The 17,892-nt window shown below is 39.0% G+C and overlaps 1 long non-coding RNA gene across 1 annotated transcript in view; it reads right to left on the bottom strand.

Moving 5' to 3' along the window:
- LOC113906791 overlaps positions 1–17,892 on the bottom strand; it is a 254,544-nt gene that overhangs the window by 94,697 nt on the left and 141,955 nt on the right. The gene's annotated exons all lie outside the window — the stretch shown is intronic.

Consider the following 17,892-nt stretch of genomic DNA (forward strand, 5'->3'; position numbering starts at 1 on the left):
AAAAATCTGTAATAGATACACAAAAAAAAAAAAAAAAGAAAGAAAGGAACACAAGTATACCAAGAACTAGAAGAAATATTCCTATAGTTTGCAAGGAATCACAAAAGACCAAATAGGCAAAGAAATCTTGAGAAAGAATGAAGCTGACAATATCACATTCCTGATTTCAAACCATACTACAAAGCTATAATTTTCAAAGCAATATATTACTGGCACAAAAGCAAATCAATGTAACAGAATAGAGAGTCCAGAAATAAACCCATGCACTTATGGTCAATTAATCTGACACAGGAGCAACAATATACAATGGATAAAAGACAGTCTGTTCAATAAATGGTGTGAAGAAAACTGGATAGCTGCATGCAAAAGAAGGAAACTGGAAAACTTTCTTATACCATATACAAAAATAAACTCAAAACTTATTATATATTATACTTGACTCCATAGAACTCCTAGAAGAAAAGGGAAGTAAGCTTTTTATCAATCTTATCAATATATTTTTTTGGATTTGTCTCTTTAGGCAAGGACAACAAAACAAAAACAAACAAATGGGACAACCTAAAAGTCTTTTGCACAGTGAAAATAAACCATCAACAAAATGAAAAGACAACCTACTGAACAGGAGAAGATATTTGCCAATGACATATCAGATAAGAGGTTAATGTGCAAAATAAAGAACTCAACTCAATATAAAAAAGGGAATCCAATTAAAAGAAAAAAGACTTGAGAACTTGTTTTTTTTTCCCATGCTCTTCATTTCTTTTTTTAAATTTTTTAATATAAATTTATTTATTTTAATTGGAGGCTAAGTACTTTACAATATTGTATCGGTTTTGCCATACATTGACATGAATCCACTACGGGTGTACATGTGTTCCCCATCCTGAACCCCTCTTCCACCTCCCTCCCCATCCCATCCGTCTTCAGAAGAGATATGGAGGGCCAACAGAGGCAAATGAAGAGACGCTCCCCAGTGCTAATCATCAAGGAAACACAAATCAAAACCACAATGATATAGTGCCTAAAACCTCTTAGAAGGACTATCATCAAAAACACAATAAATAACAGGTGTTGGTGAAGATGTGGAGAAAAGGGAACCATCATGCATTGCTAATGGTAATGCAAATTGGTAGAGCCACTATGGAAAACCCTATGGAGTTTCCTCAAAAAATTAAAACAAGAACATACAATCCAGAAATTCCACTTCTGAGTATTTACCCAAAGAAAACAAAAATAATTCATACATATGCACCCTTATGTTTATTGTAGCATTTACAATATCCATATTGTGGAAATTGTCCATCAATAGGCAAATGGATAAAGAAAATGTATGTATCTAAACAGAATGGAATATCACTCAGCCATTAAAAATGAAAGCTTGTCATTTGGGACATCTTGGACAAATCTAAACAGTATTATGCTAAGTGAAATAAGTCAGATAGAGAAGACAAATACCATATGATTTCACTTATATGTGGAATCTAAAAAACGAAATCAAATGAGCAAATAAAGCAAAACATACTCATAGATGTAGAGAACAGGCTGATAGTTGTAAGGGGGTGGGAGAAGGGTCAAGAATTGGGTGAAATAGGTGGAGAGAATTAAGAGGTACATGGGCAGGTAATATACAGCATAAGGAATATATAAATAATACTGCAAGAACTTTGCATGGTGACAAATGTTTACTAGACTTAAGGTGATCATTTTGCATTGGATTTAAGTGTCAAACCAATATGTTGTATACCTGAACCTAACATAATACTGTACATCAACTATACTTCAATAGTTTTTTAATATCTTGGCAATATATAGTGTTCATTGTTCAAACAAGTACTTAGAAAAGATCACAGGCAAGAGACCAGTAATACAGATTAAAGAGAAAAAGGAACTATACAAATAAACACAGGGGGCAATAGCCAACAACTACAAATATAACAGATTTAAATGATATTGTGAGCACCTACATATTAATAACTTTGAGACCTAGAATAAATAGACAATGTGACATGCCAAAATTAGTTCAAGAAGAAAAAAAGAAATAGGCAAATAAATACTTTTAAAAGGCAAAGTTGAAGCTAAAAACCTCCCTTTCAATTAAAATTATACTCCCATATTCAGACTGTTTTAGAGATGAATTCTACCAAAATTATAAGAATTAGCTATTTTTTAAATTGTACCAATTTTTCAAGAGGAAGAGGAAAAGCAAAAATCATCAGGATAATTTCATGAGGCAATAATAATCAATATTTTCTTTAAAACTAAATTAAGATAGTAAGAAATTAAAGTTAATATGAAATGTAGAAGAAAAATCTAAAATTTTAGCAAAATGATTAAAAAATAAATGCATCATGATGACAGTGATTATGCAGTTTTAAAGATCTTTTCTTTGAAAAATATTTTAATGAAGTATATTTTAATGAAATAATAAAATGTCTGGAATTTTCTTGAAATGATCAGTTTGAGGGATGTGAAGACAGGGCATAGACTATGAGCTAATAATTACTGAAGTTTGGTGATGTGTATGTAAGAGGTAGTTATACTATTCTCTCAACTGTTATTTTTAATTTTGCATAAAAAATAAAGAAAATGATTATATGTAGGTCATTTCACTATTAAAACAGTGGTTTCAAAAATCAGAGAAATGTATATAATCAGAAAAATGTAACATATAGAAATACCAAATCGCCATGTCGTAAGTCAGGGAGGGAGACTTGATGGTGGTGGTCAAAAGGTACAAACTTTCAATTAGATAAATAAGTGTCGGGGATATAATGTACAACATGATAAATATAACACTGCTGTGTTACATAAGAAAGTAAGAGAGCAAATCTTAAGATTTCTCTTCACAAGGAAAAAGCATGTTTTCCTTTTCTTTATTTTGTGTCTATATGAGATGATAGATGCTCCTTGCTGCTGCTGCTGTAAGTCGCTTCAGTCGTGTCCAACTCTGTGCGACCCCAGAGAGGGCAGCCCACCAGGCTTCCCTGTCCCTGGGATTCTCCAGGCAAGAAAACTGGAGTGGGTTGCCATTTCCTTTCCCAATACCCATTATTATGCTAATGATTTCACACAATAATGGGTAATGATTTTACTTCCATGAACACATGTAAATCAAATCATTATGCATTTACCTGAAACTTACATAGTGCTGTGTGTCAATTATATCTTGATAAAACTGGAAAGAAAAAAAAAAGCATAGAAGTCTATAAATGTAATTCACAGCAGTAATAAACTTAAACATAAAAATATGATTCTCTCAATTGATGTAGAAATAGTATTTGATCTCCATTATGATAAATTCTTTAAAATATTCTTATCAAAAAGTAATCCAGCCAATTTCAAATTTTAACAGTAATATAATAACCTATAGCAACATTCCATTTAATAGAGAATTTTAAGTATTTTTGCTATAAAATTGGGAGCAAAAAAAGGAAGTCACTGTTAGCACTACAACTTTTTAACATAATACTAGAAGTCCTAGCCAACACAATAAGGAATAAAATGAAGAAATAAGAGAAATAAGATATTCTGAAAAAGAGATAAAAACTCACAATTTTCATACAGATGAAAAAGAATTCAGCAAGTTTGGAGGTTACAAGATCAATAATAAAAATCCATAGAATTTTAATTCATAAAGATGTCAGTTCTCCCCCATATTAGTCTATAAATTCAATATAATCTCATTCAAAATATCAGCTGGAATTTTGAGAAGCTCTATAAACATTTGAAATCTTATATGAAAAGTTAAAGGTGCACAAATATTTAAAGCAACCCTGAAAAAAAGAAGACAAGAAGGAGAAAGTTATTCTATCAGATAGTAAAAATAGTCATAAAACCATAACAATAAAAACGAAGTGATACTGGCACAAGAACAAAATATGGGCAATGGAATGGCATCGTTCCATAAAAAACAATGGTAGTTGAGAGACAGGAGCCATGCATGTGTGAGAACTTAATGTGTGATCAAGATGGCAACCCAAATGAAAGTAGAAAGAATGCTTTCTTATTGAATGAGATTTGGGCGACTAACTCGTTACACAGAGAAAACTAGAACTGGATCTCTAATTAATATCTCATACAGAACTGCAAAGTAGATGGATTAAAGATTTCAATATAAACTTTTTATAAAAGTTAAAAAACTATAGAATATCTATGTAGATAGACTAAGTGTAAAGAAAGATTTCTTAAAACCTACAAAGCACAAATCATGACAAAAAAAAGTCTGACATGAAATTAAACTTCTTTCTATTCAACAAAGGGTAATAATGAGATAACAGACTAGGAGAATATACATACAACAGTTCAAACCCCTCCAAAAAATTCCATCTGGAATAGATAAGGAACTTCTGCAACTTAAAATACGTTAAGACATTAAAATACACACAAACATACACACACAGGAAGATCAATTTGCAAATGGCAAAGGATACGAATCACAATTCTCAGAGGAAAACCTAAGTGACCACCAAATATACGAAGGCATGCTCAAAATTGTAGCAATCAGAAAGCCATAAATTAATGGTTATAATCATTTAATTATAGAATAGTAGAATGATCCCTGTGCAAGATCATTCAGGAAAGCATGGCTTGAGATGGTAAGCAATTGAAAGTCATCCAAGTGCCCATCAATGGGACAGAGGATATGTAAACTGTAGTATGATATTTATTTATTAAAGGGCTAATATCATTGCCTTTCTTTGGTATTGGAATGAAAACTGACCTTTTCCAGTCCTGTGGCCACTGCTGAGTTTTCCAAATTTGCTGGCATATTGAGTGCAGCACTTTCACAGCATCATCTTTCAGGATTTGAAATAGCTCAACTGGAATTCCATCACCTCCACTAGCTTTGTTTGTAGTGATGCTTTGTTTGTTTTGTTTGTTTGTTTGTTTGTTTTTTGTAGTGATGCTTTCTAAGGCACACTTGACTTCACATTCCAGGATGTCTGGCTCTAGGGACCTGATCACCTGGGTTGTGAAGATCTTTTTTGTATAGTTCTTCTGTGTATTCTTGCCACCTCTTCTTAATATCTTCTAGTTCTGTTAGGTCCATACCATTTCTGTTCTTTATCGAGCCCATCTTTGCATGAAATGTTCCCTTGGTATCTCTAATTTTCTTGAAGAGATCTCTAGTCTTTCCCATTCTGTTGTTTTCCTCTATTTCTTTGCATCAATGAGGAAGGCTTTCTTATCTCTTCTTGCTATTCTTTGGAACTCTGCATTCAGATACTTATATCTTTCCTTTTCTCCTTTGCTTTTCGCTTCTCATCTTTTCACAGCTATTTGTAGCCAGACAGCCATTTTGCTTTTTTGCATTTCTTTTCCATGGGGATGGTCTTCATCCCTGTCTCCTGTAGAATGTCATGAACCTCTGTCCATAGTTCATCAGGCACTCTATCTATCAGATCTAGTCCCTTAAATCTATTTCTCACTTCCACTGTATAATCATAAGGGATTTGATTTAGGTCTTACCTGAATGGTCTAGTGGTTTTCCCTACTTACTTCAATTTAAAATGTCAGTTTTCATTCCAATCCCAAAGAAAGGCAATGCCAAAGAATGCTCAAACTACTGCACAATTGCACTTATCTCATATGCTAGTAAAGAAATGCTCAAAATTCTCCAAGCCAGGCCTCAGCAATACGTGAACCGTGAACTTCCAGATGTTCAAGCTGGTTTTAGAAAAGGAAGAGGAACCAGAGATCAAATTGCCAACACCCACTGGATCATTGAGAAAGGAAGAGAGTTCCAGAAAAACATCTATTTCTGCTTTATTGACTATGCCAAAGCCTTTGACTCTGTGGATCTCAATAAAGTGTGGAAAATTCTTCAAGAGATGGGAATACCAGACCACCTGACCTGCCTCTTGAGAAACCTATATGCAGGTCAGGAAACAGTTAGAACTGGACATGGAACAACAGACTGGTTTCAAATAGGAAAAGGAGTACATCAAGGCTGTATATTGTCACCCTGCTTATTTAACTTCTATGCAGAGTACATCATGAGAAACACTGGGCTGGAAGAAGCACAAGCTGGAATCAAGATTGCTGGGAGAAATATCAATTTAACCTCAGATATGCAGATGACACCACCCTTATGGCAGAAAGTGAAGAGGAACTCAAAAGCCTCTTGATGAAAGTGAAAGAGGGGAGTGAAAAAGTTGGATTAAAGCTCAACATTCAGAAAACTAAGATTATGGCATCTGGTCCCACCACTTCATGGGAAATAGACGGGGAAACAGTGGAAACAGTGGCAGACTTTATGTTTTTTGGTTCCAGAATCACTGCAGATGGTGACTGCAGCCATGAAATTAAAAGACGCTTACTCCTTGGAAGGAAAGTTATGACCAACCTAGACAGCGTATTCAAAAGCAGAGACATTACTTTGCCAACAAATGTCCGTCTAGTTAAGGCTATGGTTTTACCAGTGGTCATGTATGGATGTGAGAGTTGGACTGTGAAGAAGGCTGAGCACCGAAGAACTGATGCTTTTGAACTGTGGTGTTGGAGAAGACTCTTGAGAGTCCCCTGGACTGCAAGGAGATCCAACCAGTCCATTCTATAGGAGATAGGTCCTGGGTGTTCTTTGGAAGGAATGATGCTAAAGCTGAAACTCCAGTACTTTGGCCACCTCATGCGAAGAGTTGACTCATTGGAAAAGACTCATGCTGGGATGGATCGGGGGCAGGAGGAGAAGGGGACGACAGAGGATGAGATGGCTGGATGGCATCACCGACTTGATGGACGTGAGTTTGAGTGAACTCTGGGAGTTGGTGATGGACAGGGAGGCCTGGCGTGCTGCGATTGATGGGGTCACAAAGAGTCGGACACGACTGAGCTACTGAACTGAACTGAATATCATTAGTATGATATTCTTTGCCCAGATGAATGCATTTCATGCAATAAGTTAGAAGCAATAGTGTTTATACACATATATATATATATATATATGTATGTATATAACATCAATGGATCTGCAAACGCAGTGCATCTACATATACAACATAATACCATTTATGTAAGTTTAAAATATATGTGTACAAAGTAATAATACACATTTTAACCAAATACACATCCAACCAAAAGATGCACATTAGAATGGCTACCTATGAGAATGGAGAAGGAAATAGGGTAGGAGGAAATTAAAAATAAATAACCTTATGTGGACCAATAAAAACTTACCATAAATGGAAAGGTATGATTACGTTAACATTCATCAACAAATTTCTTAATTTAGAATCCTTAAGTACCTTTGTTAGACAGCATTCTTAAGATAGAAAAACAGTGAAGAGATAAAGCTGAGAAGTTAAACATGCAAGGCAAAATCAACTGTGTGTGGGAAAAAAAAAGGTTGAAAAACTATAGCTTTGATTTATGGTTCAAACTTCAGTTCAGACGACTGTGTCCAACTCTTTGCGATCCCATAGACTGCAACATGCCAGGCCTCCATGTCCATCGCCAACTCCGGGAGTTACCCAAACTCATGTCCCTCGAGTCAGTGATGCCATCCAACCATCTCATCCTCTGTCATCCCCTTCTCTTCCTGCCTTCAATCTTTCCCAGCATCAGGATCTTTTCAAATGAGTCAGTTCTTCGCATCAGGTGGCCAAAGTGTTGAAGTTTCAGCTTCAGCATCAGTTCTCTGGTCCCAAACCACTTTCTTTGTCAAGGCTAGTCTCAGCCACTTCTGCTTATTCTCATCACTCTAAATCCTTTCTGAGAGGCTAGCAAGATGAGCACAGCTTTTCAGGAGAGGCTGATGAAGACTACTTCAGCAAATGTTGCTTCATGTTGGTAGCATTATAAATACCTGCCTAGATCCTGAAACATTTCCCACCTTTACCCTAAATTATAAAATAAAGCTTTGAAATCGTAAAGTCTAAAGGGAAAGTAAAAGAGGTAATTTAATGGTGAAATTTGTACATGAATAATTATTACAATATCAAAAGCCTTCTCCTTAGGTTTGAAGCCCAACTTTCCAGGACTCTTACTTCTCTTTCCCGTTCCCTTCTGCCATACCCTGACACTTTCAGAAAACCGAGAAGGAAGCAAAAACCATGTGGTTGGTTTTTGCCTAAGAAGAGCTTCCAGTAGACTTGTGCATTGCCAGGATTTTCACGGTACTTGAGCTGAGAGCTATCATCTCCACTGCTATGATGGCTGAAATCCTGGCATTGACCTTTTCCCCATGGCTATTTTCCTTCCCATAAAGGAAGCCTTTCCACCCTTGCTGATCTGATCTTGATTATGTACCACACAGCTCTGTTCCCCACAAGTCTAACCTGCATAGATTACCTGAGTCCCCTTGTCCTGTGGCTTCCAGTTGAATCTGGCCCAACAGGAACAATGACAAAAGAATAGAGGGAGGAAAGAATTCCCCCAGTTTCCCTCCTGAAAGGTTGCTATAGACTGTGTTGCTATAGACTGCTATAGGCTGTGTTTTCAGAGATCTCAGCTATAGTCGAAAGCCCTCCAGAAACCTTGTTTGTCCCAGGGCTCCAGGAACCACTTGTTCCCCCAACTCCTGCAGACGGAGGGGTGGTACTGAAGCCCCTCTGCTGCTAGCTTCAAGGTACTGCATCATCACATGTGAGTTTCCTACTGCTATCCCTTTAAAAATGGTTTCTTTTATAAAAATCTCCTAAAATGAGTCTAATATAATCCTTCCATCGATTCCTTACTATAGCCAACCTGCTCCAGAAGGGTTAAAAATAAGTTCACCTTTCTTTAAGGACACTTTTCAGATTCTGTAAACACTTGGAGTTTCTAATTTTGATGTTGATTAGAGGCTTCGAGCAAGTTATAAACAAGACTGGTTCAGGGCCCTGGTCTGGGATCATCCTAAATATACTGAGGGCATCTTTGTGAATGACTGACTAAAGCTTTCCTCAATTTGTCCTCAGAGGTATCATCATTCCCCTAAGGGACATTTTACCTGAGACTTTTATTGGCTCAGAGGGTAAAGCGTCTGCCTGCAATGCAGGAGACCCAGCTTCAATCCCTGGATTGGGAAGATCCCCTGGAGAAGGCAATGGCAACCCACTCCAGTATTCTTGCCCGGAAAATCCCATGGAGGAGCTTGGTAGGCTGCAGTCCATGAGGTCGCAGAGAGTCAGACAGGATTGAGTGACTTCACTTTACCCTCTGTGCTTTTATAAGTTTCATTACAATTGTAACAGTTTTATGTTTCATTGTTAAGAGTTGAATACAACTTTACCTATAAAAAGTAAATCACTGAAAATCTCTAGACAAATGGAACGGTCTCAGCATCATAATATTAATTTATATGGCATGTGCAATATAACTTTCATCTGCAGAGTATCTCAGATTAAAATGACTTCACAGGGTTAAAGGGCAGGCTGAGAAGGAGCTAGTCTCCAAGACAGATGTACCAAATGGATATGGATCAGCTAACACATGACTGAGCACCAGACAACTTGGAGGTGAAATACCACAGCTGTTAACTTTTAGAGCAAAGAGTCTCAATTTAAGAAAGGGAATAAAGAAAAACTGCCTGCCCACAAGTCCTGCCCAAGAGGAGCTTAGAAGATGCAGTACAATGAGTATAATTAGAATCACTCAAGAGAGCTGTGGTATTTCATCTCACACAACTTAACCTTGCCTCCTAACTACACTGTAACTTATGGCAAAGTACTAGGTGTTACTTTTAAATATACACTCTTATCACTGTATACACAGCTCAGAGACACACATTTGTGGTACAGATACATAGAAAAGGCAGTGTTCAAGGGTACATATGGGCCATTCATTCAACAAATGTGTCCTGCTACATTCCTGGAACCACCTGGGCACTGAGAAAGGAACAGTAAATACAACAGAGTTCCTGCTCTCATGAAGCTTATATTCCAGTTGTCTATGTTGTTGAGTGAGGTGAAGACGGTAAATAATAAACAAACATACAAAATGTGAGGTAGCACAAAGGGTTAAGGGGGGAGAAAATGAGCCAACTGGGAATAATGGAGGATGTCATTGTAGAAAATTTGGACCAGAAAGCCAGTAGTTAGAAAAGACAGATAAATAAAGACATGTTCCTCTATCCCAAGGAAAGTATTCACATTTCTTAATATATTTGAGGCTAGTTAGTGTAGACTCTGGAGAAGGCAATAGCAACCCACTCCAGTACTCTTGCCTGGAGAATCCCATGGACAGAGGAGCCTGGTAGGCTGCAGTCCATGAGGTAGCTAAGAGTCAGACACGACTGAGCCACTTCACTTTCACTTTTCACTTTCATGCTTTGGAGAAGGAAATGGCAACCCACTCCAGTGTTCTTGCCTGGAGAATCCCAGGGACGGCGGTGCCTGGTGGGCTGCCGTCTATGGGGTCACACAGAGTCGAACATGACTGAAGTGACTTAGCAGCAGCAGCAGCAGTGTAAACTGAGTAACCACAAGTAGACCAGATTTCAACCTCTCTTAAAATACCTCCTGTTACTGCAGAAGGCAGCCTAGCATCTATTGTGCCTTAGAGAAAGCAGTGTGTTGTCAGCACCATCCCCCATGAGCTCAATTTTCTGTATATTCCTTTGATCCTGAGATGCACAACAGATAAAGCTCTGTAAGGGATTAAGAAGAAGGTAAGTGACAGGTACCAAGTGAGTCCAACAGGCTATAAACCTGTCACAAGGAAGTTAAGGATGGTAAGAGTTTACACACTTATCCCCACTATTCAAAAGTAGAGTGTTCCTGTGAAAGTTTTCGTTAAGTCAAAATGGTGTAAAACAAAGTAATTACCTTAGGACACATCTTATTAAGGGATACACAGAAGAAACTGAGATGAAACACAGATGCTCACAGACACAGTTTAAAGTTTGGCAATATGTGTATACTTATAGCTGATTCACATTGTTGTACAGCAGAAACTAACACAACAGTGTAAAGCAACTATCCCCCAATTAAAAGAAATCCTATGATAAAACATAATGGAAAAGAATATTTTAAAAAGAATTGTGTGTGTGTGTATGTGTGTGTATGTGTGTGTGTGTGTATATATATATATAAAACCAAATCACTTTGATGTAAAACAGGAATCAACCTTGTAAATCAGCTATATTTCAATATAAATAAATAAATAAGATTTAAAAAGCTTGACATCTTGATGTTGACATGCTGAATGTAGTTCCTGGCAAAGGAGCTTGGTGGAGCCACTCTCTATGCTTGGGGTGCACCTTGCCTATAACAGCTCGCTGAAAAACAAGCCTTGAACACTATTTTTGCTTTTTCATCTTTTTTCATAAAAGTGAAAATCCTCTTTGGATTTCTTTCTGTTAATGAAAACTGGTCCTAATGGAGCTCCTTCATAAAAGCAAAGAATGGCATAAAAAGAACTGCAAAAGTGGGGGATACCTTTATCTGCAAAGCTCTAGCCTCCAAGGAAACCCTGGTGATTTCCTTTTCAGATTGCTTTCTGAATTAAACATCAAGACATCCTTTGGGTGTACAGGGAAACTCTCCTTGGCTTCAAATCATAGATGGTACAACTGAGACCTGGAGACACTCATTAACTGCCTTGTACTCAGAGATGTCCAACTCTTTGCGGCCCCATGGATTACAGCCTTCCAGGCTCCTCTGTGCATGGTACTTTCCAGGCAAGAATACTGGAGTGGGTTGCCATGCCCTCCTCCAAGGGATCTTCCCAACCCAGGGATCGAAACCATGTCTCTTATGTCTCCTGCATTGACAGGTGGATTCTTTACTACCTTATCAAAGGTTAAATATGACTAGCAGAGGCAAAACATAGGGGCAATTGTGTACATTATTAAAAGGGAAACAAACACACACACAACAGAGACTACCGCAGGGAAAATGAAGGATTTCTGCCTGGACTGTATAAATTGGCTACATATACCCAATAATTATTTCCCTCTCCCTGTCACTATGCTTATAAGGTCTTGCCAGAGATCATTAATGCACTTTTTGAGAGATGGTATGCCAGGGTTGAAAGCACATAGACCATTCAAAGGAACACACATTTTACAAGAACACAGAAAGTATATAAATATAAAAATACATATCTATGAATAGATTTGAATAATTCCCTAAGGGAATAGTTGGGCCTGAGTAAAGGAAATAAAAGGGAATACATACATAAATGAAACCATTAAAACTTGGTTTGGATTGATGATAATAATGTATATAATGAAAACAACCCTTTGTACCCAAGGTAAAAATCAAACAAACATATAACCTCTCTATGACAGTCGAGCAGACCTGTCTTGAATGTTAGCAAGTCCTTAACTTTTCTGAAACCCAATGTTTGCTCTGAAACACTGATAATAACATGGACGGCCACATCATTCATTTTCAAAAGTATGACACATGGGAAGGATGTTAGGGTAGATGGCACCAATTCTCGCCAATATGCAGTTATCTTTTCCTTCCTAGGCACATGGGAGATTATACATTTCAGCCACGTTTAAGTTGACAAGATCATATCATATGGTAAGTGACTCAGAATAAAAAAAAAGTCTCAAATCCTCCAGCTTCCCTCTTTCCTTTTGGTGGACAGTTTAGAGATCATGGGTTGACATGATAGGGGCCTAAAGATGGGAACAGCTTGGATGGATGGATGGATGGATGGACAGATGGGAATAGTTTCCTGGATAGTGGCTTAGACTCGCAGATTTTACAGAAGCAAAAATAAACTTCTGTTGCTAATGAGATTTGAGGTTGTCTATAACTGCAGCATGCTTTAATCTAACTGATTTATTCATATGTGCTAATCATTAGTATCCTTTTTCAAACAGCTAGGAATGGTTGACCCCCAGATCCTGAAGAATATGAATGCTAGGAAGATTCCAGCACTGACCTACTGGCCTTTTGAACTTTTAATGTGAAGTTAGAGACTGGTGTGAAAAGCAGCTGGGCAGGGAAAATAAACCATGATCTACTACCGGAATTCAGAAAACTCAGTTCGTGAATCACCGTACATCTGACTGGCCTGCTGTGAAGGGAGATTACCCTAATCCATGACACTCTTCCCAGGATCATCCAGCCTCCTGTGCACTTCCCTCCAGGAGCCACTAAAGCCCAGAACAAATCCCCTTATGGGAAGCTCTTGCAGTAGCCCTTCCCCTGCCTCAGAGTAATAGGAGCTGTCTGTTATCGCCAGCTGGAAAATTAAAGTTCTACTTGGTCAGAGCCAAAAGGTAATACAATTCTATAACCCTGTGGTTTCATCTGTTTATTACTTGCTGTTTGGGGAGAAGACAATAAATAAAATATCTGTGTATGTAATATCCCCTTTTCCCTCCGGGGACTCACGTAAGTCCCAAATTTCTAAACAACCTCAGTGTGAAGTAATGTTTGCCTAGAGTCTACCAGCTTCTTTATGACTTTCTCATTAACCTCTTCAACCTTCCAATTCCTGTTTCTTGGGTCTGGTCAGTTCTACTTAATAATGTTGATACAAACTATTGTATAGACTGAAATAACAGAATGGCATGTCCTCACACACACACAAACAGCCGGTCAGTCCCTGCATAGCTCTAGAACTATGAAACATCCAGAGTGGACCATAAGATAAAGAGAGGCTCTATGGATGAAAACACAAGTCTGAGCAAAACTCATCTTGGTCATTGTATCTGGCAGCTGGTTGCTCACTCCAAGACCTCTTTGTTTACTCCCTCCCAGCTGTCTTCAGAGAAAGCGAAGAACTGTACTGGGGGAAGGACCAAAAATCAGGAGAACCAGGTCTCACAACCTTGCAAACTTCTGACCTTCAGAGTTTCCAGTTGCCCTGGAAAGAGCAAATGGACCCTGCGAAAACTGGGAGGCTCAGGTGGGGACAAATGCTTGTTATTAGAAAGTATAGTCTGTCTGTCACCTGCCATCTCCACCTCTCCCCACCCAGTGCTCTGGCTCGGGATCATTGCATCATTTCTATAATATGAGCCAGAGGAACACTAGGCTTTGTGCAGTTTCATTTCTAAAAGATATTTCATGAAAGGTCATCAAGATTCCAGGTATCAGTCAAGCTGAGGTGGTTCTTTCCAACATAGTCAGCCCAGTGTTGATCTCTTGGTTCTTCTCATTGCTCCCATCAAAACAGAACAGGATATATGACCTTTTAAGTCTTTTACAATTTGACAAAACCACCTTCATGATAATGCATTAGTTTCCCTAGGTAATTTTAAGACTCTTATCTTTAATTGTGGGAATTAAGGGTTTTATCTTCCATGCAAGGAATTTCATGCACCAACTAAGCAGTGTGCAGGTTAGAGATGAAAGGGAGCCTCCCCAGGCTCCTAAAAACCATGCCCAGTCTTGGGGAGGGGCCAGAACAGATGCTGCGTCAAGAACAGAAGGACAGACAGAACTCAGAGAAGATGGCCCACGTCAAGGAGCACTCACTCCGTGACTTCTCTGTTCTCCTGCTCACTTGGCTGTCCTCATGGCACATATCTAGGCTGCTCCCTAAAATGCTATTTTCTGCAGTGGTTGTGAAGGGAAAGGTCTTGAAATAGCTGGTTTCTTGCACTGTGGCCCCTGGGCCTGGAGCCAGAGATATCTGAGCCGTCTTCCCTCCTTTGGTCTTCCCAGCTTCTTTCCAGGGCCTGGGACTGCACAGTCTTTCTGTCTCTTTCCTCTTACTTCCCCTGAGCCACCATCACTGACCTGTTTGTGCTCCCTCCCCAAGTTCATCTCCCAGCCCTACACCCTGCTGCCCCTTTCCCTCTAGAAGACAGGCCACTCCCTCAGTGCAGAGTTCTCTGCCTTGAAAAGGGACCCCTGTGAATGTGGGAAGGGAGAATGAGCTCGAAATTTGTTATTGCCCAACAAATATTGGCTCCGGAGACAGAGGAGTGCCTAGGGGCATCACAGAGGGAGCTTCAGCCACGGAAGGGCAAGTAGAGACACAGAACATGATCTAGGATACTTACTACTTTCCCTGCCTGTGCAAGACCTTGTGTGTGCATATGTGAGAGAGAGAGAGAGAGAACATGAGTGTGCTGAGGGAAAATCGACATCTTTGACAATAATTATAGTTACCAAGAAACTTTAAAAGTGAGAGAAAGAACTGAAGCTTTGGCTAGCTAAGAGTAATACTAATTACAGCCTTTATGCAAATTAAGTCTAATTATCATGCAACACAATAATAATATGTCTATCACTCTAATGTGTCAGATTAACTTTCTTGTAAATTTACCGGAACAATTCTGAGCTTTCTTCATGTACTAGAGTTCTGCAAGGAAAAGGACTGTAAATTAACAGAACTACACTGTCTTTTCAAGTCCTCTGCCCATATTTCTAGATGGCTGTTTGTCTTTTTCCTTAATGGTTTTTAAATAGTCTTTATGCATTGAGGAGAGAATTCTTTTATGTATCACATGTGCTGCAAATATTTTTTCCAGTTTGGAATTTTAATTTCAATGGCATATTAGAGTACATAGAAGAAAATTGGTCTGATTAAATCCATGTGCTTACTTTCTTAGCAGTATACTGGCCTGCTCACAATTTTTTTTAAAATGTAGAAATAGTACCCATTATATCCATTTGCCGAAGGCTGAAATTCCTTTGAACAGAAAGTAATCTTTCATTCCACAAATAGAGATAAAAGGTTTACAAATGTACAGGGCCTTAGAAATAATACGTTAGTGTGTTTCAGGTAAATGTGTATAATGACAACAGTCTTGCCTGTTTATGGGGTGAGTTTCATGTAGAAAGGGGTAGAGAATTCAGTACCAGGATGTGTGAGGAAGTGCAGTCACTAAGGAGGGTTTCAGAAACCAAGACTAACCATCTCCTAGAACCTTCCCTGACCTTCCAGGTCAAACTTAGATGCCTCTTGCCTGCAGCACCACTGCACTCATGTGTCATATCCCACTGATTACATAGTCACGATTGTTGTTTACTTCTCTATCTTGCTTTCTTGGGGTAAGAAAGTCCTCCAAGAAAGGGCTTGGGAGCTTGGAGGGCAGAGGTTACATGTAACAAGTTTGCCATTGTATCCAGAGCACCATGCTTTGTATGTTTTTAATAAGACTTCACTGGATGAATGAGCAAAGGAGTCAATAAATCAGTAAACTAATGTTATTTTTTTCCTCAGGGCTTACATGACTGGATCTCTACCTCTTCACAGAAAAGTGAAAGGAACTGAATATTAAAGAAGATTCAGACTGGGAAGATAAGCTGCTGCAGGATGATCATCACTCTTGCAGCATCCAACCCCAAAAGGTTCAGAAATAAGCACCCCAACAGAACTTCACTCAAAGACCATGACTTCCCTCGAAATTCAGATTCCAATATACCAAGGCAAATGGGGAGAATGCCTCCTTTCTCCTCCCCAAGAGACACAGAGCTTCCCAAGCCAGAAGAGATCCTCTAGTGCCTCTGGGCTAAACCCTGAGGAAGGGGCAATTGGGTTTCTAGAAACTGTTCAGAAGAAAAGATCTCATGGGGCAGGGGACTCTGTCTGAGCCAAGCGCCTCTAATGCTCTCCTGGGTATTTTATGATTCATCTCGCTAGAACCTCTTTATCTTCTCGAAAGTTTGCTGAGCTGTCAATCCTCCTTTAGCGGACCTCAGATAACACCATATCCTGCTCTCTGTTCCTGGGACCCTCTTTTGTGGGTCTGAGTCCTGTCTAGATGATGCAGGCTCTGCACAGACCACCACAAGAGCTGACCTCTTTTCTGGCCTTCTTGGCAAGTTCAGCCTGACCCTGGGTTCACGCTATTTTGATACCTTGTGCAAACATGCATTTCCTTATCCCTTGCCCCACATTCTGTAAATAGACTCAAGCCCTGACCAAAGATCCTTGGCTTCCCATGTTGGAAACTGCCCTGTACACTGTCAGCTCTTTTTGCCCAGGTCTGTGCACAGGTATCACACACTAGGGATTGTTTGCTATTCGAGTTTCTTCTTGACTCAAGCACTGTGTGCATCCCACCTGCTTACTTCTGTTTGCAAATTCCTGTTGCCGTGTGCTTTAACTTGGGTTTCTAGACTCCTATTATCCTAGCATTGGCTTGGGTTCTACTTCCTGGTTACTCAGTGATCATTTCTCCTGGAAATCATCCAGCTACCTCTCAGAAATCAGGACTGAGCCCTGCGCCTATAGATATGACTGAAGGCGCCCTCAAATCGTGCCTGAGCACCCTCTCCACTGCACACTCCACTCTTTTATTTCCATGGGTACCCTCCCAGCACTGCTCACCTGGTTCATCATTGTCCAGGCATGCAAAGGGCATAGAAGAACCACCACTTGTGCCACACAAAATATTTCTTTCAAGAAGCTCATTGGGAAAACAGCCAAGTGCACGGATTTCCATCATTTTCCCATAATAGGAAGTGTTTTCTGAGTGGAATATAACTTAGTACACCATAGAAAGGGCTCCAATATGAAGAACTCATTCCCATAAGGTTCTAAAACTGTGTATAAAATGGCTAAAGCAACTACAGAAAGAACAAACAAAACTCAAAGTTAGTAGAAGGAGAGAAATTTTTAAGATCAGAAGGAAGTGAAATAGAAGTGAAGAAAACAATGGCAAAGATCAATGGAACTAAAAGATGCTTCTTTGAGAAGTTAAACAAAATTGATAAACATTTATCCAGACTCATTAAGAAAAGAAAAAGAGGGAGAACTCAAACCAAGGAAATTAGAAATGAAAAAGAAGTTACGACTGATACCACAGAAGTACAAAGGATCATAAGAGACTGCTAAAAGCATATTCAAAAGCACAGACATTACTTTGCCAACAAAGGTCCGTCTAGTCAAGGCTATGGTTTTTCCTGTGGTCATGTATGGATGTGAGAGTTGGACTGTGAAGAAGGCTGAGCAGCAAAGAATTGATGCTTTTGTACTGTGGTGTTGAAGAAGACTCTTGAGAGTCCCTTGGACTGCAAGGAGATCCAACCAGTCCATTCTTTAGGAGATCGG

Source organism: Bos indicus x Bos taurus, chromosome 16 (genome assembly GCF_003369695.1).
Source record: "Bos indicus x Bos taurus breed Angus x Brahman F1 hybrid chromosome 16, Bos_hybrid_MaternalHap_v2.0, whole genome shotgun sequence".
NCBI lineage: Eukaryota > Metazoa > Chordata > Mammalia > Artiodactyla > Bovidae > Bos > Bos indicus x Bos taurus.